Genomic DNA, 21,928 nt, shown 5'->3' with positions numbered 1-21,928 from the left:
GGGGTCAAACCATGTCCCAAATGTCACCGGATCTGGTGTCAATTTAAAGAAGTAGTCCAGTTACACATTTGTGGGCTTATAACTTGGCTTCTGAATGTCCTAGAGAGATCAGGTTTGTTTTAATGTACTCCAATCAACAGCCCCTACAACCACAAAAAGGAATGGAGTCATTAGCACTTATGGTTTTTAAATGGCACCCAGAATTATGTGGCACAAAGCACAATTTCACATCATTCTGGGTTCATTTGTGTGAAAACAAGGTCCAATCAGGCTGAAACGTTACAGGAAGGTAGAATCTATTGAGTTGTAAGTGATCTGAACATTTCATGATGATAGTACTTTCATAAGGGGATCAAACCATGTCCCAAAGGTCACCGGATCTGGTGTCAATTTAAAGAAGTAGTCCAGTTACACATTTGTGGGCTTATAACTTGGCTTCTGAATGTCCTAGAGAGATCAGGTTTTTTTAGTGTACTCCAATCAACAGCCCCTACAACCACAAAAAGGAATGGAGTCATTAGCACTTAAGGTTTGTAAATGGCACCCAGAATTATGTTGCACGAAGCACAATTTCACATCATTCTGGGTTCATTTGTGTGAAAACAAGGTCCAATCAGGCTGAAACGTTACAGGAAGGTAGAATCTATTGAGTTGTAAGTGATCTGAATGTTTCATGATGATAGCACTTTCCTAAGGGGGTCAAACCATGTCCCAAAGGTCACCGGATCTGGTGTCAATTTAAAGAAGTAGTCCAGTTACACATTTGTGGGCTCATAACTTGGCTTCTGAATGTCCTAGAGAGATCAGGTTTGTTTTAGTATACTCCAATCAACAGCCCCTACAACCACAAAAAGGAATGGAGTCATTAGCACTTATGGTTTTTAAATGGCACCCAGAATTATGTTGCACGAAGCACAATTTCACATCATTCTGGGTTCATTTGTGTGAAAACAAGGTCCAATCAGGCTGAAACGTTACAGGAAGGCAGAATCTATTGAGTTGTAAGTGATCTGAACATTTCATGATGATAGCTCTTTCCTAAGGGGGTCAAACCATGTCCCAAAGGTCACCGGGCCTGGTGTCAATTTAAAGAAGTAGTCCAGTTACACCTTTGTGGGCTTATAACTTGGCTTCTGAATGTCCTAGAGAGATCAGGTTTGTTTTAATGTACTCCAATACACAGGCCCTACAACCACAAAAAGGAATGGAGTCATTAGCACTTATGGTTTGTAAATGGCACCCAGAATTATGTTGCACGAAGTACAATTTCACATCATTCTGGGTCCATTTGTGTGAAAACAAGGTCCAATCAGGCTGAAACTTTACAAGAAGTTAGAATCTATTGAGTTGTAAGTGATCTGAACGTTTCATGATGATCGCACATTCCTATAGGGGGTCAAACCATGTCCCAAAGGTCACCGGGCCTGGTGTCACTTTAAAGAAGTAGTCCAGTTACACATTTGTGGGCTTAGAACTTGGCTTCTGAATATCCTAGAGAGGTCAGGTTCGTTTTAGAGTACTCCAATTAGCAGCCCCCATTACCACTAAAAGGAATGGAGTCATTAGAACTTATGGTTTTTAAATGGCACCCAGAATTATGTTGCACGAAGCACAATTTCACATCATTCTGGGTTCATTTGTGTGAAAAGAAGGTCCAATCAGGCTGAAACGTTACAGGAAGGTAGAATCTATTGAGTTGTAAGTGATCTGAACGTTTCATGATGATAGCACTTTCCTAAGGGGGTCAAACTATGTCCCAAAGGTCACCGGGCCTGGTGTCACTTTAAAGAAGTAGTCCAGTTACACCTTTGTGGGCTTAGAACTTGGCTTCTGAATATCCTAGAGAGGTCAGGTTTGTTTTAGAGTACTCCAATTAGCAGCCCCCATTACCACTAAAAGGAATGGAGTCATTAGCACTTATGGTTTTTAAATGGCACACAGAATTATGTTGCACGAAGCACAATTCCACATCATTCTGGGTTCATTTGTGTGAAAACAAGGTCCAATCAGGCTGAAACGTTACAGGAAGGTAGAATCTATTGAGTTGTAAGTGATCTGAACGTTTCATGATGATAGCACTTACCTAAGGGGGTCAAACCATGTCCCAAAGGTCACCGGGCCTGGTGTCAATTTAAAGAAGTAGTCCAGTTACACCTTTGTGGGCTTATAACTTGGCTTCTGAATATCCTAGAGAGGTCAGGTTTGTTTTAGAGTACTCCAATTAACAGCCCCCATTACCATTAAAAGGAATGGAGTCATTAGCACTTATGGTTTTTAAATGGCACCCAGAATTATGTTGCACGAAGCACAATTTCACATCATTCTGGGTTCATTTGAGTGAAACAAGGTCCAATCAGGCTGAAACGTTACAAGAAGGTAGAATCTATTGAGTTGTAAGTTATCTGAACGTTTCAAAATGATCGCACATTGCTATGGGGGTAAAACCATGTCCCAAAGGTCACCGGATCTGGTGTCACTTTAAAGAAGTAGTCCAGTTACACATTTGTGGGCTTATAACTTGGCTTCTGAATGTCCTAGAGAGATCAGGTTTGTTTTAGTGTACTCCAATCAACAGACCCTACAACCACAAAAAGGAATGGAGTCATTAGCACTAATGGTTTGTAAATGGCACCCAGAATTATGTTGCACGAAGCACAATTTCACATCATTCTGGGTCCATTTGTGTGAAAACATGGTCCAATCAGGCTGAAACGTTACAGGAAGGTAGAATCTATTGAGTTGTAAGTGATCTGAACGTTTCATGATGATAGCACTTTCCTAAGGGGGTCAAACCATGTCCCAAAGGTCACCGGATCTGGTTTCAATTTAAAGAAGTAGTCCAGTTACACATTTGTGGGCTTATAACTTGGCTTCTGAATGTCCTAGAGAGATCAGGTTTGTTTTAGTATACTCCAATCAACAGCCCCTACAACCACAAAAAGGAATGGAGTCATTAGCACTTATGGTTTTTAAATGGCACCCAGAATTATGTGGCACAAAGCACAATTTCACATCATTCTGGGTTCATTTGTGTGAAAACAAGGTCCAATCAGGCTGAAACGTTACAGGAAGGTAGAATCTATTGAGTTGTAAGTGATCTGAACGTTTCATGATGATAGTACTTTCATAAGGGGATCAAACCATGTCCCAAAGGTCACCGGATCTGGTGTCAATTTAAAGAAGTAGTCCAGTTACACATTTGTGGGCTTATAACTTGGCTTCTGAATGTCCTAGAGAGATCAGGTTTTTTTAGTGTACTCCAATCAACAGCCCCTACAACCACAAAAAGGAATGGAGTCATTAGCACTTAAGGTTTGTAAATGGCACCCAGAATTATGTTGCACGAAGCACAATTTCACATCATTCTGGGTTCATTTGTGTGAAAACAAGGTCCAATCAGGCTGAAACGTTACAGGAAGGTAGAATCTATTGAGTTGTAAGTGATCTGAATGTTTCATGATGATAGCACTTTCCTAAGGGGGTCAAACCATGTCCCAAAGGTCACCGGATCTGGTGTCAATTTAAAGAAGTAGTCCAGTTACACATTTGTGGGCTCATAACTTGGCTTCTGAATGTCTTAGAGAGATCAGGTTTGTTTTAGTATACTCCAATCAACAGCCCCTACAACCACAAAAAGGAATGGAGTCATTAGCACTTATGGTTTTTAAATGGCACCCAGAATTATGTTGCACGAAGCACAATTTCACATCATTCTGGGTTCATTTGTGTGAAAACAAGGTCCAATCAGGCTGAAACGTTACAGGAAGGCAGAATCTATTGAGTTGTAAGTGATCTGAACGTTTCATGATGATAGCTCTTTCCTAAGGGGGTCAAACCATGTCCCAAAGGTCACCGGGCCTGGTGTCAATTTAAAGAAGTAGTCCAGTTACACCTTTGTGGGCTTATAACTTGGCTTCTGAATGTCCTAGAGAGATCAGGTTTGTTTTAATGTACTCCAATCAACAGCCCCTACAACCACAAAAAGGAATGGAGTCATTAGCACTTATGGTTTGTAAATGGCACCCAGAATTATGTTGCACGAAGTACAATTTCACATCATTCTGGGTCCATTTGTGTGAAAACAAGGTCCAATCAGGCTGAAACTTTACAAGAAGTTAGAATCTATTGAGTTGTAAGTGATCTGAACGTTTCATGATGATCACACATTCTTATAGGGGGTCAAACCATGTCCCAAAGGTCACCGGGCCTGGTGTCACTTTAAAGAAGTAGTCCAGTTACACATTTGTGGGCTTAGAACTTGGCTTCTGAATATCCTAGAGAGGTCAGGTTCGTTTTAGAGTACTCCAATTAGCAGCCCCCATTACCACTAAAAGGAATGGAGTCATTAGAACTTATGGTTTTTAAATGGCACCCAGAATTATGTTGCACGAAGCACAATTTCACATCATTCTGGGTTCATTTGTGTGAAAACAAGGTCCAATCAGGCTGAAACGTTACAGGAAGGTAGAATCTATTGAGTTGTAAGTGATCTGAACGTTTCATGATGATAGCACTTTCCTAAGGGGGTCAAACTATGTCCCAAAGGTCACCGGATCTGGTGTAAATTTAAAGAAGTAGTCCAGTTACACATTTGTGGGCTTATAACTTGGCTTCTGAATGTCCTAGAGAGATCAGGTTTTTTTTAGTGTACTCCAATCAACAGCCCCTACAACCTCAAAAAGGAATGGAGTCATTAGCACTTAAGGTTTGTAAATGGCACCCAGAATTATGTTGCACGAAGCACAATTTCACTTAATTCTGGGTTCATTTGTGTGAAAACAAGGTCCAATCAGGCTGAAACGTTACAGGAAGGTAGAATCTATTGAGTTGTAAATGATCTGAACGTTTCATGATGATAGCATTTCTTAAGGGGGTCAAACCATGTCCCAAAGGTCACCGGGCCTGGTGTCACTTTAAAGAAGTAGTCCAGTTACACCTTTGTGGGCTTATAACTTGGCTTCTGAATGCCCTAGAGAGGTTAGGTTTGTTTTCGTGTACTCCAATCAACAGCCCCTACAACCACAAAAAGGAATGGAGTCATTAACACTTATGGTTTGTAAAGGGCACCCAGAATTATGTTGCACGAAGCACAATTTCACATCATTCTGGGTTCATTTGTGTGAAAACAAGGTCCAATCAGGCTGAAACGTTACAGGAAGGTAGAATCTATTGATTTGTAAGTGATCTGAACGTTTCATGATGATAGCACTTTCCTATAGGGGGTCAAACCATGTCCCAAAGGTCACCGGATCTTGTGTCAATTTAAAGAAGTAGTCCAGTTACACATTTGTGGTCTTATAACTTGGCTTCTGAATGTCCTAGAGAGATCTGGTTTGTTTTAATGAATTCCAACCAACAGCCCCTACAACCACAAAAAGGAATGGAGTCATTAGCACTTATGGTTTGTAAATGGCACCCAGAATTATGTTGCACGAAGCACAATTTCACATCATTCTGGGTCCATTTGTGTGAAAACAAGGTCCAATCAGGCTGAAACGTTACAAGAAGGTAGAATCTATTGAGTTGTAAGTGATCTGAACGTTTCATGATGATCGCACATTCCTATAGGGGGTCAAACCATGTCCCAAAGTTCACCGGGCCTGGTGTCACTTTAAAGAAGTAGTCCACTGACACCTTTGAGGGCTTATAACTTGGCTTCTGAATGTCCTAGAGAGATCAGGTTTGTTTTAGTGTACTCCAATCAACAGCCCCTACAACCTCAAAAAGGAATGGAGTCATTAGCACTTATGGTTTTTAAATGGCACCCAGAATTATGTTGCACGAAGCACAATTTCACATCATTCTGGGTTCATTTGTGTGAAAACAAGGTCCAATCAGGCTGAAATGTTACAGGAAGGTAGAATCTATTGAGTTGTAAGTGATCTGAACATTTCATGATGATAGGACTTTTCTAAGGGGGTCAAACCATGTCCCAAAGGTCACCGGATCTGGTGTCAATTCAAAGAAGTAGTCCAGTTACACCTTTGTGGGCTTATAACTTGGCTTCTGAATGTCCTAGAGAGATCAGGTTTGTTTTCATATTCTCCAATCAACAGCCCCTACAACCACGAAAAGGAATGGAGTCACTAGCACTTATGGTTTTTAAATGGCACCCAGAATTATGTTGCACGAAGCACAATTTCACATCATTCTGGGTTCATTTGTGTGAAAACAAGGTCCAATCAGGCTGAAACGTTACAGGACGGTAGAATCTATTGAGTTGTAATTGATCTGAACGTTTCAAGATGATCGCACATTCCTATAGGGGGTAAAACCATGTCCCAAAGGTCACCGGGCCTGGTGTCACTTTAAAGACGTAGTCCAGTTACACCTTTGTGGGCTTATAACTTGGCTTCTGAATGTCCTAGAGAGGTTAGGTTTGTTTTAGTATACTCCAATCAACAGCCCCTACAACCACAAAAATGAATGGAGTCATTAGCACTTATGGTTTTTAAATGGCACCCAGAATTATGTTGCACGAAGCACAATTTCACATCATTCTGGGTTCATTTGTGTGAAAACAAGGTCCAATCAGGCTGAAACGTTACAGGAAGGTGGAATCTATTGAGTTGTAAGTGATCTGAACGTTTCAAGATGATCGCACATTCCTATAGGGGGTCAAACCATGTCCCAAATGTCACCGGATCTGGTGTCAATTTAAAGAAGTAGTCCAGTTACACATTTGTGGGCTTATAACTTGGCTTCTGAATGTCCTAGAGATATCAGGTTTGTTTTAATGTACTCCAACCAACAGCCCCTACAACCACAAAAAGGAATGGAGTCATTAGCACTTATGGTTTGTAAATGGCACCCAGAATTATGGTGCACGAAGCACAATTTCACATCATTCTGGGTTCATTTGTGTGAAAACAAGGTCCAATCAGGCTGAAATGTTACAGGAAGGTAGAATCTATTGAGTTGTAAGTGATCTGAACGTTTCAAGATGATCGCACATTCCTATAGGGGGTCAAACCATGTCCCAAAGGTCACCGGGCCTGGTGTCACTTTAAAGAAGTAGTCCAGTTACACCTTTGTGGGCTTATAACTTGGCTTCTGAATGTCCTAGAGAGGTTAGGTTTGTTTTAGTGTTCTCCAATCAACAGCCCCTACAACCACAAAAAGGAATGGAGTCATTAGCACTTATGGTTTGTAAATGGCACCCAGAATTATGTTGCACGAAGCACAATTTCACATCAATCTGGGTTCATTTGTGTGAAAACAAGGTCCAATTAGGCTGAAATGTTACAGGAAGGTAGAATCTATTGAGTTGTAAGTGATCTGAACGTTTCATGATGATCGCACATTCCTATAGGGGGTCAAACCATGTCCCAAAGGTCACCGGGCCTGGTGTCACTTTAAAGAAGTAGTCCAGTTACACCTTTGTGGGCTTAGAACTTGGCTTCTGAATATCCTAGAGAGGTCAGGTTTGTTTTAGAGTACTCCAATTAGCAGCCCCCATTACCACTAAAAGGAATGGAGTCATTAGAACTTATGGTTTTTAAATGGCACCCAGAATTATGTTGCACGAAGCACAATTTCACATCATTCTGGGTTCATTTGTGTGAAAACAAGGTCCAGTCAGGCTGAAACGTTACAGGAAGGTAGAATCTATTGAGTTGTAAGTGATCTGAACGTTTCATGATGATAGCACTTTCCTAAGGGGGTCAAACTATGTCCCAAAGGTCACCGGATCTGGTGTCATTTTAAAGAAGTAGTCCAGTTACACATTTGTGGGCTTATAACTTGGCTTCTGAATGTCCTAGAGAGATCAGGTTTTTTTAGTGTACTCCAATCAACAGCCCCTACAACCACAAAAAGGAATGGAGTCATTAGCACTTAAGGTTTGTAAATGGCACCCAGAATTATGTTGCACGAAGCACAATTTCACATCATTCTGGGTTCATCTGTGTGAAAACAAGGTCCAATCAGGCTGAAACGTTACAGGAAGGTAGAATCTATTGAGTTGTAAGTGATCTGAATGTTTCATGATGATAGCACTATCCTAAGGGGGTGAAACCATGTCCCAAAGGTCACCGGATCTGGTGTCAATTTAAAGAAGTAGTCCAGTTACACATTTGTGGGCTCATAACTTGGCTTCTACATGTCCTAGAGAGATCAGGTTTGTTTTAGTGTACTCCAATCAACAGCCTCTACAACCATAAAAAGGAATGGAGTCATTAGCACTTATGGTTTGTAAATGGCACCCAGAATTATGTTGCACTAAGCACAATTTCACATCATTCTGGGACCATTTGTGTGAAAACAAGGTCCAATCAGGCTGAAACGTTACAAGAAGGTAGAATCTATTTAGTTTTAAGTGATCTGAACGTTTCAAGATGATCGCACTTTCCTAAGGGGGTCAAACAATGTCCCAAAGGTCACCGGATCTGGTGTCAATTTAAAGAAGTAGTCCAGTTACACCTTTGTGGGCTTAGAACTTGGCTTCTGAATATCCTAGAGAGGTCAGGTTTGTTTTAGAGTACTCCAATTAGCAGCCCCCATTACCACTAAAAGGAATGGAGTCATTAGAACTTATGGTTTTTAAATGGCACCCAGAATTATGTTGCACGAAGCACAATTTCACATCATTCTGGGTTCATTTGTGTGAAAACAAGGTCCAGTCAGGCTGAAACGTTACAGGAAGGTAGAATCTATTGAGTTGTAAGTGATCTGAACGTTTCATGATGATAGCACTTTCCTAAGGGGGTCAAACTATGTCCCAAAGGTCACCGGATCTGGTGTCATTTTAAAGAAGTAGTCCAGTTACACATTTGTGGGCTTATAACTTGGCTTCTGAATGTCCTAGAGAGATCAGGTTTTTTTAGTGTACTCCAATCAACAGCCCCTACAACCACAAAAAGGAATGGAGTCATTAGCACTTAAGGTTTGTAAATGGCACCCAGAATTATGTTGCACGAAGCACAATTTCACATCATTCTGGGTTCATCTGTGTGAAAACAAGGTCCAATCAGGCTGAAACGTTACAGGAAGGTAGAATCTATTGAGTTGTAAGTGATCTGAATGTTTCATGATGATAGCACTATCCTAAGGGGGTGAAACCATGTCCCAAAGGTCACCGGATCTGGTGTCAATTTAAAGAAGTAGTCCAGTTACACATTTGTGGGCTCATAACTTGGCTTCTACATGTCCTAGAGAGATCAGGTTTGTTTTAGTGTACTCCAATCAACAGCCTCTACAACCATAAAAAGGAATGGAGTCATTAGCACTTATGGTTTGTAAATGGCACCCAGAATTATGTTGCACTAAGCACAATTTCACATCATTCTGGGACCATTTGTGTGAAAACAAGGTCCAATCAGGCTGAAACGTTACAAGAAGGTAGAATCTATTGAGTTTTAAGTGATCTGAACGTTTCAAGATGATCGCACTTTCCTAAGGGGGTCAAACAATGTCCCAAAGGTCACCGGATCTGGTGTCAATTTAAAGAAGTAGTCCAGTTACACCTTTGTGGGCTTATAACTTGGCTTCTGAATATCCTAGAGAGGTCAGGTTTGTTTTAGAGTACTCCAATTAGCAGCCCCCATTACCATTAAAAGGAATGGAGTCATTAGCACTTATGGTTTTTAAATGGCACCCAGAATTATGTTGCACGAAGCACAATTTCACATCATTCTGGGTTCATTTGAGTGAAACGAGGTCCAATCAGGCTGAAACGTTACAAGAAGGTAGAATCTATTGAGTTGTAAGTTATCTGAACGTTTCAAGATGATCGCACATTCCTATAGGGGGTAAAACCATGTCCCAAAGGTCACCGGATCTGGTGTCACTTTAAAGAAGTAGTCCAGTTACACATTTGTGGGCTTATAACTTGGCTTCTGAATGTCCTAGAGAGATCAGGTTTGTTTTATTGTACTCCAATCAACAGGCCCTACAACCACAAAAAGGAATGGAGTCATTAGCACTTATGGTTTGTAAATGGCACCCAGAATTATGTTGCACGAAGCACAATTTCACATCATTCTGGGTCCATTTGTGTGAAAACATGGTCCAATCAGGCTGAAACGTTACAGGAAGGTAGAATCTATTGAGTTGTAAGTGATCTGAACGTTTCATGATGATAGCACTTTCCTAAGGGGGTCAAACCATGTCCCAAAGGTCACCGGATCTGGTGTCAATTTAAAGAAGTAGTCCAGTTACACATTTGTGGGCATATAACTTGGCTTCTGAATGTCCTAGAGAGATCAGGTTTGTTTTATTATACTCCAATCAACAGCCCCTACAACCACAAAAAGGAATGGAGTCATTAGCACTTATGGTTTTTAAATGGCACCCAGAATTATGCGGCACAAAGCACAATTTCACATCATTCTGGGTTCATTTGTGTGAAAACAAGGTCCAATCAGGCTGAAACGTTACAGGAAGGTAGAATCTATTGAGTTGTAAGTGATCTGAACGTTTCATGATGATAGTACTTTCCTAAGGGGATGAAACCATGTCCCAAAGGTCACCAGGCCTGGTGTCACTTTAAAGAAGTAGTCTAATTACACCTTTGAGGGCTTATAACTTGGTTTCTGAATGTCCTAGAGAGATCAGGTTTGTTTTAGTATACTCCAATCAACAGCCCCTACAACCACAAAAAGGAATGGAGTCATTAGAACTTATGGTTTTTAAATGGCACCCAGAATTATGTTGCACGAAGCACAATTTCACATCATTCTGGGTTCATTTGTGTGAAAACAAGGTACAATCAGGCTAAAACGTTACAGGAAGGTAGAATCTATTGAGTTGTAAGAAATCTGAATGTTTCATGATGATAGCACTTTCCTAAGGGGGTCAAACCACGTCCCAAAGGTCACTGGATCTGGGGTCAATTTAAAGAAGTAGTCCAGTTACACATTTGTGGGCTTATAACTTGGCTTCTGAATGTCCTAGAGAGATCAGGTTTGTTTTAATGTACTCCAACCAACAGCCCCTACAACCACAAAAAGGAATGGAGTCATTAACACTTATGATTTGTAAATGGCACCCAGAATTATGTTGCACGAAGCACAATTTCACATCATTCTGGGTTCATTTGTGTGAAAACAAGGTCCAATCAGGCTGAAACGTTACAGGAAGGTAGAATCTATTGATTTGTAAGTGATCTGAACGTTTCATGATGATAGCACTTTCCTATAGGGGGTCAAACCATGTCCCAAAGGTCACCGGATCTGGTGTCAATTTAAAGAAGTAGTCCAGTTACACATTTGTGGGCTTATAACTTGGCTTCTGAATGTCCTAGAGAGATCTGGTTTGTTTTAATGAATTCCAACCAACAGCCCCTACAACCACAAAAAGGAATGGAGTCATTAGCACTTATGGTTTGTAAATGGCACCCAGAATTATGTTGCACGAAGCACAATTTCACATCATTCTGGGTCCATTTGTGTGAAAACAAGGTCCAATCAGGCTGAAACGTTACAAGAAGGTAGAATCTATTGAGTTGTAAGTGATCTGAACGTTTCATGATGATCGCACATTCCTATAGGGGGTCAAACCATGTCCCAAAGTTCAGCGGGCCTGGTGTCACTTTAAAGAAGTAGTCCACTGACACCTTTGAGGGCTTATAACTTGGCTTCTGAATGTCCTAGAGAGATCAGGTTTGTTTTAGTGTACTCCAATCAACAGCCCCTACAACCTCAAAAAGGAATGGAGTCATTAGCACTTATGGTTTTTAAATGGCACCCAGAATTATGTTGCACGAAGCACAATTTCACATCATTCTGGGACCATTTGTGTGAAAACAAGGTCCAATCAGGCTGAAACGTTACAAGAAGGTAGAATCTATTTAGTTTTAAGTGATCTGAACGTTTCAAGATGATCGCACTTTCCTAAGGGGGTCAAACAATGTCCCAAAGGTCACCGGATCTGGTGTCAATTTAAAGAAGTAGTCCAGTTACACCTTTGTGGGCTTAGAACTTGGCTTCTGAATATCCTAGAGAGGTCAGGTTTGTTTTAGAGTACTCCAATTAGCAGCCCCCATTACCACTAAAAGGAATGGAGTCATTAGAACTTATGGTTTTTAAATGGCACCCAGAATTATGTTGCACGAAGCACAATTTCACATCATTCTGGGTTCATTTGTGTGAAAACAAGGTCCAGTCAGGCTGAAACGTTACAGGAAGGTAGAATCTATTGAGTTGTAAGTGATCTGAACGTTTCATGATGATAGCACTTTCCTAAGGGGGTCAAACTATGTCCCAAAGGTCACCGGATCTGGTGTCATTTTAAAGAAGTAGTCCAGTTACACATTTGTGGGCTTATAACTTGGCTTCTGAATGTCCTAGAGAGATCAGGTTTTTTTAGTGTACTCCAATCAACAGCCCCTACAACCACAAAAAGGAATGGAGTCATTAGCACTTAAGGTTTGTAAATGGCACCCAGAATTATGTTGCACGAAGCACAATTTCACATCATTCTGGGTTCATCTGTGTGAAAACAAGGTCCAATCAGGCTGAAACGTTACAGGAAGGTAGAATCTATTGAGTTGTAAGTGATCTGAATGTTTCATGATGATAGCACTATCCTAAGGGGGTGAAACCATGTCCCAAAGGTCACCGGATCTGGTGTCAATTTAAAGAAGTAGTCCAGTTACACATTTGTGGGCTCATAACTTGGCTTCTACATGTCCTAGAGAGATCAGGTTTGTTTTAGTGTACTCCAATCAACAGCCTCTACAACCATAAAAAGGAATGGAGTCATTAGCACTTATGGTTTGTAAATGGCACCCAGAATTATGTTGCACTAAGCACAATTTCACATCATTCTGGGACCATTTGTGTGAAAACAAGGTCCAATCAGGCTGAAACGTTACAAGAAGGTAGAATCTATTGAGTTTTAAGTGATCTGAACGTTTCAAGATGATCGCACTTTCCTAAGGGGGTCAAACAATGTCCCAAAGGTCACCGGATCTGGTGTCAATTTAAAGAAGTAGTCCAGTTACACCTTTGTGGGCTTATAACTTGGCTTCTGAATATCCTAGAGAGGTCAGGTTTGTTTTAGAGTACTCCAATTAGCAGCCCCCATTACCATTAAAAGGAATGGAGTCATTAGCACTTATGGTTTTTAAATGGCACCCAGAATTATGTTGCACGAAGCACAATTTCACATCATTCTGGGTTCATTTGAGTGAAACGAGGTCCAATCAGGCTGAAACGTTACAAGAAGGTAGAATCTATTGAGTTGTAAGTTATCTGAACGTTTCAAGATGATCGCACATTCCTATAGGGGGTAAAACCATGTCCCAAAGGTCACCGGATCTGGTGTCACTTTAAAGAAGTAGTCCAGTTACACATTTGTGGGCTTATAACTTGGCTTCTGAATGTCCTAGAGAGATCAGGTTTGTTTTATTGTACTCCAATCAACAGGCCCTACAACCACAAAAAGGAATGGAGTCATTAGCACTTATGGTTTGTAAATGGCACCCAGAATTATGTTGCACGAAGCACAATTTCACATCATTCTGGGTCCATTTGTGTGAAAACATGGTCCAATCAGGCTGAAACGTTACAGGAAGGTAGAATCTATTGAGTTGTAAGTGATCTGAACGTTTCATGATGATAGCACTTTCCTAAGGGGGTCAAACCATGTCCCAAAGGTCACCGGATCTGGTGTCAATTTAAAGAAGTAGTCCAGTTACACATTTGTGGGCATATAACTTGGCTTCTGAATGTCCTAGAGAGATCAGGTTTGTTTTATTATACTCCAATCAACAGCCCCTACAACCACAAAAAGGAATGGAGTCATTAGCACTTATGGTTTTTAAATGGCACCCAGAATTATGCGGCACAAAGCACAATTTCACATCATTCTGGGTTCATTTGTGTGAAAACAAGGTCCAATCAGGCTGAAACGTTACAGGAAGGTAGAATCTATTGAGTTGTAAGTGATCTGAACGTTTCATGATGATAGTACTTTCCTAAGGGGATGAAACCATGTCCCAAAGGTCACCAGGCCTGGTGTCACTTTAAAGAAGTAGTCTAATTACACCTTTGAGGGCTTATAACTTGGTTTCTGAATGTCCTAGAGAGATCAGGTTTGTTTTAGTATACTCCAATCAACAGCCCCTACAACCACAAAAAGGAATGGAGTCATTAGAACTTATGGTTTTTAAATGGCACCCAGAATTATGTTGCACGAAGCACAATTTCACATCATTCTGGGTTCATTTGTGTGAAAACAAGGTACAATCAGGCTAAAACGTTACAGGAAGGTAGAATCTATTGAGTTGTAAGAAATCTGAATGTTTCATGATGATAGCACTTTCCTAAGGGGGTCAAACCACGTCCCAAAGGTCACTGGATCTGGGGTCAATTTAAAGAAGTAGTCCAGTTACACATTTGTGGGCTTATAACTTGGCTTCTGAATGTCCTAGAGAGATCAGGTTTGTTTTAATGTACTCCAACCAACAGCCCCTACAACCACAAAAAGGAATGGAGTCATTAACACTTATGATTTGTAAATGGCACCCAGAATTATGTTGCACGAAGCACAATTTCACATCATTCTGGGTTCATTTGTGTGAAAACAAGGTCCAATCAGGCTGAAACGTTACAGGAAGGTAGAATCTATTGATTTGTAAGTGATCTGAACGTTTCATGATGATAGCACTTTCCTATAGGGGGTCAAACCATGTCCCAAAGGTCACCGGATCTGGTGTCAATTTAAAGAAGTAGTCCAGTTACACATTTGTGGGCTTATAACTTGGCTTCTGAATGTCCTAGAGAGATCTGGTTTGTTTTAATGAATTCCAACCAACAGCCCCTACAACCACAAAAAGGAATGGAGTCATTAGCACTTATGGTTTGTAAATGGCACCCAGAATTATGTTGCACGAAGCACAATTTCACATCATTCTGGGTCCATTTGTGTGAAAACAAGGTCCAATCAGGCTGAAACGTTACAAGAAGGTAGAATCTATTGAGTTGTAAGTGATCTGAACGTTTCATGATGATCGCACATTCCTATAGGGGGTCAAACCATGTCCCAAAGTTCACCGGGCCTGGTGTCACTTTAAAGAAGTAGTCCACTGACACCTTTGAGGGCTTATAACTTGGCTTCTGAATGTCCTAGAGAGATCAGGTTTGTTTTAGTGTACTCCAATCAACAGCCCCTACAACCTCAAAAAGGAATGGAGTCATTAGCACTTATGGTTTTTAAATGGCACCCAGAATTATGTTGCACGAAGCACAATTTCACATCATTCTGGGTTCATTTGTGTGAAAACAAGGTCCAATCAGGCTGAAATGTTACAGGAAGGTAGAATCTATTGAGTTGTAAGTGATCTGAACATTTCATGATGATAGGACTTTTCTAAGGGGGTCAAACCATGTCCCAAAGGTCACCGGATCTGGTGTCAATTCAAAGAAGTATTCCAGTTACACCTTTGTGGGCTTATAACTTGGCTTCTGAATGTCCTAGAGAGATCAGGTTTGTTTTCATATTCTCCAATCAACAGCCCCTACAACCACGAAAAGGAATGGAGTCACTAGCACTTATGGTTTTTAAATGGCACCCAGAATTATGTTGCACGAAGCACAATTTCACATCATTCTGGGTTCATTTGTGTGAAAACAAGGTCCAATCAGGCTGAAACGTTACAGGACGGTAGAATCTATTGAGTTGTAATTGATCTGAACGTTTCAAGATGATCGCACATTCCTATAGGGGGTAAAACCATGTCCCAAAGGTCACCGGGCCTGGTGTCACTTTAAAGACGTAGTCCAGTTACACCTTTGTGGGCTTATAACTTGGCTTCTGAATGTCCTAGAGAGGTTAGGTTTGTTTTAGTATACTCCAATCAACAGCCCCTACAACCACAAAAATGAATGGAGTCATTAGCACTTATGGTTTTTAAATGGCACCCAGAATTATGTTGCACGAAGCACAATTTCACATCATTCTGGGTTCATTTGTGTGAAAACAAGGTCCAATCAGGCTGAAACGTTACAGGAAGGTGGAATCTATTGAGTTGTAAGTGATCTGAACGTTTCAAGATGATCGCACATTCCTATAGGGGGTCAAACCATGTCCCAAATGTCACCGGATCTGGTGTCAATTTAAAGAAGTAGTCCAGTTACACATTTGTGGGCTTATAACTTGGCTTCTGAATGTCCTAGAGATATCAGGTTTGTTTTAATGTACTCCAACCAACAGCCCCTACAACCACAAAAAGGAATGGAGTCATTAGCACTTATGGTTTGTAAATGGCACCCAGAATTATGGTGCACGAAGCACAATTTCACATCATTCTGGGTTCATTTGTGTGAAAACAAGGTACAATCAGGCTAAAACGTTACAGGAAGGTAGAATCTATTGAGTTGTAAGAAATCTGAATGTTTCATGATGATAGCACTTTCCTAAGGGGGTCAAACCACGTCCCAAAGGTCACTGGATCTGGGGTCAATTTAAAGAAGTAGTCCAGTTACACATTTGTGGGCTTATAACTTGGCTTCTGAATGTCCTAGAGAGATCAGGTTTGTTTTAATGTACTCCAACCAACAGCCCCTACAACCACAAAAAGGAATGGAGTCATTAACACTTATGATTTGTAAATGGCACCCAGAATTATGTTGCACGAAGCACAATTTCACATCATTCTGGGTTCATTTGTGTGAAAACAAGGTCCAATCAGGCTGAAACGTTACAGGAAGGTAGAATCTATTGATTTGTAAGTGATCTGAACGTTTCATGATGATAGCACTTTCCTATAGGGGGTCAAACCATGTCCCAAAGGTCACCGGATCTGGTGTCAATTTAAAGAAGTAGTCCAGTTACACATTTGTGGGCTTATAACTTGGCTTCTGAATGTCCTAGAGAGATCTGGTTTGTTTTAATGAATTCCAACCAACAGCCCCTACAACCACAAAAAGGAATGGAGTCATTAGCACTTATGGTTTGTAAATGGCACCCAGAATTATGTTGCACGAAGCACAATTTCACATCATTCTGGGTCCATTTGTGTGAAAACAAGGTCCAATCAGGCTGAAACGTTACAAGAAGGTAGAATCTATTGAGTTGTAAGTGATCTGAACGTTTCATGATGATCGCACATTCCTATAGGGGGTCAAACCATGTCCCAAAGTTCACCGGGCCTGGTGTCACTTTAAAGAAGTAGTCCACTGACACCTTTGAGGGCTTATAACTTGGCTTCTGAATGTCCTAGAGAGATCAGGTTTGTTTTAGTGTACTCCAATCAACAGCCCCTACAACCTCAAAAAGGAATGGAGTCATTAGCACTTATGGTTTTTAAATGGCACCCAGAATTATGTTGCACGAAGCACAATTTCACATCATTCTGGGTTCATTTGTGTGAAAACAAGGTCCAATCAGGCTGAAATGTTACAGGAAGGTAGAATCTATTGAGTTGTAAGTGATCTGAACATTTCATGATGATAGGACTTTTCTAAGGGGGTCAAACCATGTCCCAAAGGTCACCGGATCTGGTGTCAATTCAAAGAAGTATTCCAGTTACACCTTTGTGGGCTTATAACTTGGCTTCTGAATGTCCTAGAGAGATCAGGTTTGTTTTCATATTCTCCAATCAACAGCCCCTACAACCACGAAAAGGAATGGAGTCACTAGCACTTATGGTTTTTAAATGGCACCCAGAATTATGTTGCACGAAGCACAATTTCACATCATTCTGGGTTCATTTGTGTGAAAACAAGGTCCAATCAGGCTGAAACGTTACAGGACGGTAGAATCTATTGAGTTGTAATTGATCTGAACGTTTCAAGATGATCGCACATTCCTATAGGGGGTAAAACCATGTCCCAAAGGTCACCGGGCCTGGTGTCACTTTAAAGACGTAGTCCAGTTACACCTTTGTGGGCTTATAACTTGGCTTCTGAATGTCCTAGAGAGGTTAGGTTTGTTTTAGTATACTCCAATCAACAGCCCCTACAACCACAAAAATGAATGGAGTCATTAGCACTTATGGTTTTTAAATGGCACCCAGAATTATGTTGCACGAAGCACAATTTCACATCATTCTGGGTTCATTTGTGTGAAAACAAGGTCCAATCAGGCTGAAACGTTACAGGAAGGTGGAATCTATTGAGTTGTAAGTGATCTGAACGTTTCAAGATGATCGCACATTCCTATAGGGGGTCAAACCATGTCCCAAATGTCACCGGATCTGGTGTCAATTTAAAGAAGTAGTCCAGTTACACATTTGTGGGCTTATAACTTGGCTTCTGAATGTCCTAGAGATATCAGGTTTGTTTTAATGTACTCCAACCAACAGCCCCTACAACCACAAAAAGGAATGGAGTCATTAGCACTTATGGTTTGTAAATGGCACCCAGAATTATGGTGCACGAAGCACAATTTCACATCATTCTGGGTTCATTTGTGTGAAAACAAGGTCCAATCAGGCTGAAATGTTACAGGAAGGTAGAATCTATTGAGTTGTAAGTGATCTGAACGTTTCAAGATGATCGCACATTCCTATAGGGGGTCAAACCATGTCCCAAAGGTCACCGGGCCTGGTGTCACTTTAAAGAAGTAGTCCAGTTACACCTTTGTGGGCTTATAACTTGGCTTCTGAATGTCCTAGAGAGGTTAGGTTTGTTTTAGTGTTCTCCAATCAACAGCCCCTACAACCACAAAAAGGAATGGAGTCATTAGCACTTATGGTTTGTAAATGGCACCCAGAATTATGTTGCACGAAGCACAATTTCACATCAATCTGGGTTCATTTGTGTGAAAACAAGGTCCAATTAGGCTGAAATGTTACAGGAAGGTAGAATCTATTGAGTTGTAAGTGATCTGAACGTTTCATGATGATCGCACATTCCTATAGGGGGTCAAACCATGTCCCAAAGGTCACCGGGCCTGGTGTCACTTTAAAGAAGTAGTCCAGTTACACCTTTGTGGGCTTAGAACTTGGCTTCTGAATATCCTAGAGAGGTCAGGTTTGTTTTAGAGTACTCCAATTAGCAGCCCCCATTACCACTAAAAGGAATGGAGTCATTAGAACTTATGGTTTTTAAATGGCACCCAGAATTATGTTGCACGAAGCACAATTTCACATCATTCTGGGTTCATTTGTGTGAAAACAAGGTCCAGTCAGGCTGAAACGTTACAGGAAGGTAGAATCTATTGAGTTGTAAGTGATCTGAACGTTTCATGATGATAGCACTTTCCTAAGGGGGTCAAACTATGTCCCAAAGGTCACCGGATCTGGTGTCATTTTAAAGAAGTAGTCCAGTTACACATTTGTGGGCTTATAACTTGGCTTCTGAATGTCCTAGAGAGATCAGGTTTTTTTAGTGTACTCCAATCAACAGCCCCTACAACCACAAAAAGGAATGGAGTCATTAGCACTTAAGGTTTGTAAATGGCACCCAGAATTATGTTGCACGAAGCACAATTTCACATCATTCTGGGTTCATCTGTGTGAAAACAAGGTCCAATCAGGCTGAAACGTTACAGGAAGGTAGAATCTATTGAGTTGTAAGTGATCTGAATGTTTCATGATGATAGCACTATCCTAAGGGGGTGAAACCATGTCCCAAAGGTCACCGGATCTGGTGTCAATTTAAAGAAGTAGTCCAGTTACACATTTGTGGGCTTATAACTTGGCTTCTGAATGTCCTAGAGAGATCTGGTTTGTTTTAATGAATTCCAACCAACAGCCCCTACAACCACAAAAAGGAATGGAGTCATTAGCACTTATGGTTTGTAAATGGCACCCAGAATTATGTTGCACGAAGCACAATTTCACATCATTCTGGGTCCATTTGTGTGAAAACAAGGTCCAATCAGGCTGAAACGTTACAAGAAGGTAGAATCTATTGAGTTGTAAGTGATCTGAACGTTTCATGATGATCGCACATTCCTATAGGGGGTCAAACCATGTCCCAAAGTTCACCGGGCCTGGTGTCACTTTAAAGAAGTAGTCCACTGACACCTTTGAGGGCTTATAACTTGGCTTCTGAATGTCCTAGAGAGATCAGGTTTGTTTTAGTGTACTCCAATCAACAGCCCCTACAACCTCAAAAAGGAATGGAGTCATTAGCACTTATGGTTTTTAAATGGCACCCAGAATTATGTTGCACGAAGCACAATTTCACATCATTCTGGGTTCATTTGTGTGAAAACAAGGTCCAATCAGGCTGAAATGTTACAGGAAGGTAGAATCTATTGAGTTGTAAGTGATCTGAACATTTCATGATGATAGGACTTTTCTAAGGGGGTCAAACCATGTCCCAAAGGTCACCGGATCTGGTGTCAATTCAAAGAAGTAGTCCAGTTACACCTTTGTGGGCTTATAACTTGGCTTCTGAATGTCCTAGAGAGATCAGGTTTGTTTTCATATTCTCCAATCAACAGCCCCTACAACCACGAAAAGGAATGGAGTCACTAGCACTTATGGTTTTTAAATGGCACCCAGAATTATGTTGCACGAAGCACAATTTCACATCATTCTGGGTTCATTTGTGTGAAAACAAGGTCCAATCAGGCTGAAACGTTACAGGACGGTAGAATCTATTGAGTTGTAATTGATCTGAACGTTTCAAGATGATCGCACATTCCTATAGGGGGTAAAACCATGTCCCAAAGGTCACCGGGCCTGGTGTCACTTTAAAGACGTAGTCCAGTTACACCTTTGAGGGCTTATAACTTGGCTTCTGAATGTCCTAGAGAGGTTAGGTTTGTTTTAGTATACTCCAATCAACAGCCCCTACAACCACAAAAATGAATGGAGTCATTAGCACTTATGGTTTTTAAATGGCACCCAGAATTATGTTGCACGAAGCACAATTTCACATCATTCTGGGTTCATTTGTGTGAAAACAAGGTCCAATCAGGCTGAAACGTTACAGGAAGGTGGAATCTATTGAGTTGTAAGTGATCTGAACGTTTCAAGATGATCGCACATTCCTATAGGGGGTCAAACCATGTCCCAAATGTCACCGGATCTGGTGTCAATTTAAAGAAGTAGTCCAGTTACACATTTGTGGGCTTATAACTTGGCTTCTGAATGTCCTAGAGATATCAGGTTTGTTTTAATGTACTCCAACCAACAGCCCCTACAACCACAAAAAGGAATGGAGTCATTAGCACTTATGGTTTGTAAATGGCACCCAGAATTATGGTGCACGAAGCACAATTTCACATCATTCTGGGTTCATTTGTGTGAAAACAAGGTCCAATCAGGCTGAAATGTTACAGGAAGGTAGAATCTATTGAGTTGTAAGTGATCTGAACGTTTCAAGATGATCGCACATTCCTATAGGGGGTCAAACCATGTCCCAAAGGTCACCGGGCCTGGTGTCACTTTAAAGAAGTAGTCCAGTTACACCTTTGTGGGCTTATAACTTGGCTTCTGAATGTCCTAGAGAGGTTAGGTTTGTTTTAGTGTTCTCCAATCAACAGCCCCTACAACCACAAAAAGGAATGGAGTCATTAGCACTTATGGTTTGTAAATGGCACCCAGAATTATGTTGCACGAAGCACAATTTCACATCAATCTGGGTTCATTTGTGTGAAAACAAGGTCCAATTAGGCTGAAATGTTACAGGAAGGTAGAATCTATTGAGTTGTAAGTGATCTGAACGTTTCATGATGATCGCACATTCCTATAGGGGGTCAAACCATGTCCCAAAGGTCACCGGGCCTGGTGTCACTTTAAAGAAGTAGTCCAGTTACACCTTTGTGGGCTTAGAACTTGGCTTCTGAATATCCTAGAGAGGTCAGGTTTGTTTTAGAGTACTCCAATTAGCAGCCCCCATTACCACTAAAAGGAATGGAGTCATTAGAACTTATGGTTTTTAAATGGCACCCAGAATTATGTTGCACGAAGCACAATTTCACATCATTCTGGGTTCATTTGTGTGAAAACAAGGTCCAGTCAGGCTGAAACGTTACAGGAAGGTAGAATCTATTGAGTTGTAAGTGATCTGAACGTTTCATGATGATA

Source organism: Nothobranchius furzeri, chromosome 8, assembly GCF_043380555.1.
Source record: "Nothobranchius furzeri strain GRZ-AD chromosome 8, NfurGRZ-RIMD1, whole genome shotgun sequence".
Lineage (NCBI taxonomy): Eukaryota > Metazoa > Chordata > Actinopteri > Cyprinodontiformes > Nothobranchiidae > Nothobranchius > Nothobranchius furzeri.
This window is presented reverse-complemented; position numbering follows the sequence as displayed.